At 40.6% G+C, this 3,042-nt stretch overlaps 1 pseudogene; it reads right to left on the bottom strand.

Moving 5' to 3' along the window:
• Nucleotides 1–343: 343 nt before the first annotated feature.
• On the bottom strand, nucleotides 344–1,306 carry LOC140516296 (uncharacterized; annotated as a pseudogene).
• Between the last annotated feature and the right edge of the window lie 1,736 nt (nucleotides 1,307–3,042).

Raw genomic sequence — 3,042 nt, 5'->3', positions numbered from 1 at the left:
GCCTTATACAAATTTAACCAACATGGCAACCATGCTAAAAGAATTTAGACTATTTTTTAGGACATATGTATAGACAGAAACAACCAAACAATAAAAATGCAAGAACAATCTTTTGTTTCATCATTAATTAAACTCAGCAGATAGACAGAAACGTCAATGCAATAAATGGGATTGCAAAGGCACTTCCCTACACAACGTGGGAAATGAATGTCTGCAGCCTATATAGGGAGGTTGAAGAGTGCACAATCTCTAAGGAAGAAAAATAAGCAGGATTTAATCAAACATTTATAGGATTCAATGTGATCCACTTTTACAAAATGAACCAAAAAAGAAAAAAAAAACTTCAGACTGTCTCATCTTTGTTATTCTGCTACTTTTTTTGACTCTTGTGTTCTGTTCTCTGGCTCCTCTGGCGATCCTGTTTGTCAAACTGGTCCTTGCTATCACTGTGCTCTCCTTTGTAAGATCGCTCTTTGCTGATATGTTTTCGGGATTTTTCTTTGCTAGGACTGTGTTCCTGCTTTCTTGACTTTTCAACACTGCCAGTTCTTCCTCGACTGCCATTCCTGCTTCTTTTATTTGATTTTCTTTACAATTATTTTTATGCTTACTTGCCTTTTCTCTACTCTGGCTTCCACTGTGCTTTCTTGTATTTCTACTTCAGTTTCTTCTTCGATGTTTTCTTTCCTTGCTTCTACTTCTACTATTTTTTTCTCTTTTTTAGAATCTTTTTTTGTCATTCCTGTGCTTCTTTTCATCTTTGTCCTCTTTATGCTTCTTTTCTGTCTCACTTCTACTTCTCCACTCTCTTGACCTTTCCCTTTCTTTTTCTCTTTCATTGCCTTTGTCTTTGTCATAATCCCGGTCTCTTCTCCCATTTCTCTCATTCTCTTTTCCTATTATCTCAGTCCTTCCTATTTCCCTTTCTGTCATGAATTCAACTCCAACTTCTGTGATGCATAAGTCCAAGAGCCCTAATATATGGAGAATTTGTGTATTATGCGACCCATCACTTGCTTGCTAGTGAGTTTCAAAGTAAATAACTTGTATAACAGTGAAAAAGTTGTAGATACAATTCCTCTTGTTTGCCCCTCCGTACATCCCCGTCTGGCCTGCTGTTTTTCTGCTTCCTTTTTCCCATGGTTCAACACTTGTGACTTCTGCCTGCGACCCTACACTGCTCCAAGGCTCACTGCAAGACTGAGTCGTCCTTGAAGTAGATCTCGTCCACCATCTTGTGGTAGGTCTTGAGTTTGTAGAGCTGCACGTTGAAGTAAGGTGACGACAGGATGTTGGTTAGCATCATGGGGTTGAGGTTCAGGGTCTTCTCGTTGCCCCGCAATGCAATGGCAGCAAGTTCCCCTGCTTGCCCGAGACGCTAGAGCTTAATGGCGCTGCCACTGCCACTGCAGCACTGCTGCTATTGCTGCTGTGGCAACGGCTTCGAGTTGCTACCTGCTAGTCCCAGGCTGTTGTTAGCCATCAAAATTGCTCTCTTGAATCGAAAACATTGAAATCTTGCCTTCTGTGAGTCTGCTGCTTATGTAAGAATTCTTGATATTTCAGCGAAACGTACTAAGTTCATTCTCTAGAGACCAATATACATATCTGAATGCTCAATGTCATGTCAGGTAAGTGTCATGGAACCTGATTATATTTATATTGGCTTTATCTTGCTCTCAATCCATGGTATGGGTTACTTCAATATGAAAGAACGGCATATTGCTACAGGGAAACACAATTTTAAATTCTCATTCTATCTTTGGCTGATCTTTAATTGGATTTTAGAGACCTCTAGTTGATGTCACACTGACATCAATATTGGGGAAAATGAAAATTCCATCAGAAAAAAAAAATGAGGAAATCTCTAGGAAATAAGTGTGCTTAAGAGTACCTAGTCCGTTCCTTGAGTGAAATACATTGGCTGCATTCTTCATCCTTTTTCCAGTAAGGAGGCTGTTGCAATTAAATAAATTCCACCCACTTTTTAAAGACACAAGATTCAAAATCTTTCCTTCTGTTGTTAAAAGAATCTAAAACAAGGTACCTGGTATTTCAACAGAAACAAGAAAACTGTAATGATTTTTCTCAGAACTTTAACATAAAAGTGCAAACTGGAGAGCTTCTTTGAATCAAATAAATGTCGTAGAACAAATATAATACTTTTTCTTTCTGTATGACTCTTAATTGATGGCTCAATTGCATCAAATTATAAAAAGTCAATACACTTAATTCTTATTTAATTTCTTGAGGAATCAGAACCCAGAAAAAATATACAGTAAGTACAGCAATGTAAACAAAAGAGCACAACAACAAAAAATCAAAAGAAAATATAACAAAATTTAAAAGATCAAGGGGCAGGGTCCTAGACGGCTTTCCTCCTGAGTTAACAACCTCTCTTCTGTGCTCTCTCTCTCTCCTTCCCTTCCTCTCTGTCTCTCTGTCTCTCTCTCTCTGTCTCTCTCTCTCTGTCTCTCTCTCTGTCTCTCTCTGTCTCTCTCTGTCTCTCTCTCTGTCTCTCTCTCTCTGTCTCTCTCTCTCTGTCTCTCTCTCTCTCTCTCTCTCTCTCTCTCTCTCTCTCTCTCTCTCTCTGTCTCCTTCCTCATGCTCCTCTCTTCCCTGTGTCTCTCTGTTGCCCAGGGCAGGTTGCTCTTGGTTTCCCTCTGGATTCCCTCCCTCTGCCTCTTGAGCTTCCTACTCACTTGTCAGGCCAAAAACTTGGACATGGAGCCCCAGTCACTTGCTTCTACCTGTACTGGAGGAATTCTACCTGGGGCCCCAGACACCATGCCCCAAGAGGAAAACAGCTGGAAAAAGTTGGAGGTGACGTCCACACTGCCTCTGTCCCCTAGATGGGCCAAGACAGAGCCATGGGAGAAGGGGTGTGGGGCAAGGGCTTTGGGAGACGGTGGAACTCAGAGAAACAACAGGTGGGTCTGCATTTGGGGCATGAGGGGTAATGACTACACCATTTGATAATTAAGTTTTTCTATGAAAATGAGTTGTGAAGCTTTGAGTAGACATAACTGTCACTTTTTTGGA

The sequence above is a fragment of the Notamacropus eugenii genome, chromosome X, assembly GCF_028372415.1.
Source record: "Notamacropus eugenii isolate mMacEug1 chromosome X, mMacEug1.pri_v2, whole genome shotgun sequence".
NCBI classification, from domain to species: domain Eukaryota; kingdom Metazoa; phylum Chordata; class Mammalia; order Diprotodontia; family Macropodidae; genus Notamacropus; species Notamacropus eugenii.
This window is presented reverse-complemented; position numbering and strand designations above follow the sequence as displayed.